Here is a 1,150-nt window from a genome sequence, read left to right as displayed (position 1 = left end):
CTAACCATTTTCAGTTTGCATAGGGAGGCACAGCACATAAAGCCTATCGTGCAGATAATTCAAGCCTGACAATTCCGTACATAGACAATTGTAATCAGATTGAATGAGAGCAGCTGAGCACTAAATACAGGTTTTAATGTTAAAATGCCAGTCTGAGGAGTGATTCACAGCCATCTTGGCACATGGTGTATGTCACAATCTACCTCATGTACCGTAAGTACAAAGCCCACATAAACTAAATGACAGGCAGGAAACAATTGTCTCCTCCAAACAAACCACAGAAAACTATCATTTTAATGAATCGAAAATAGATGAGTCTCCATTAATCAAATAACATATTACTCAGACTTTCCTAAATGGATGCTAATTGTTCAACTGGAATAATTCAAATTTTAGAGTAGGTTTAGTGACCAACCTTGACTGTACATATTGGTGCAGAGATCAGGTCAAGTTAAAGGATTGCCCCATCTCCAACCTCCCATTATTTGGGTGCCACAAGACCCCTTAAGGTTCCAAAATGGCGACAGTGGTGCATGTTGCACACTTCTGATGTGAAGTGCAATGTTGATTTGATGCCAGCACTGCCATTTTGGACTTCCACACTCCAGCTTGCACCCTATCTTAACCTCACACAGCTGAACATGACATTAAGCATCATGAAGGATCCCTCACCAGCGCTATTTAAAGGGATCATGAATTACTTACAGGTTAGTTACTGGATTCATTCTACTGGCTACTGCTGCAAGTCTACGCATTTTGGGTGCTTTCTATAGTTATTTCAAGTTTCAAAATTCTACAGGGAGTGGTCTGGCAAGTGCTGAAGGACTTTTCTGTTGACTTCATGGCTTCTGCACAAACCAGTTGCTCCCAGACATGGGTGCACTAGTGGGCCTTCCTCTTGGCATTGAGCATGACTGGGAGAATGAGCAGAGGCAATGCAGAGCAGGACAAGCTGCAAGAAGAAGGAGGAGGAGGAGGGGAGAAGAGCTCTCACAGGTGGCCATATCCACCCAGGTTCTTAAGGGAGCAATGTTTGAGACATCTGCACTTCACTAAGGAGATTGTCACTGAAATCTGCCAACTGCTGCAGCCACAACTCCAACCTCAGAGCAGGGCAAGGACTGAACTGCCAGTGGTTGTGAAGGTGACC

Source organism: Somniosus microcephalus, chromosome 2 (assembly GCF_052327205.1).
Source record: "Somniosus microcephalus isolate GS21.2 chromosome 2, FLI_Smic_1.0, whole genome shotgun sequence".
Classification (NCBI taxonomy): Eukaryota; Metazoa; Chordata; class Chondrichthyes; order Squaliformes; family Somniosidae; genus Somniosus; species Somniosus microcephalus.
This window is presented reverse-complemented; position numbering follows the sequence as displayed.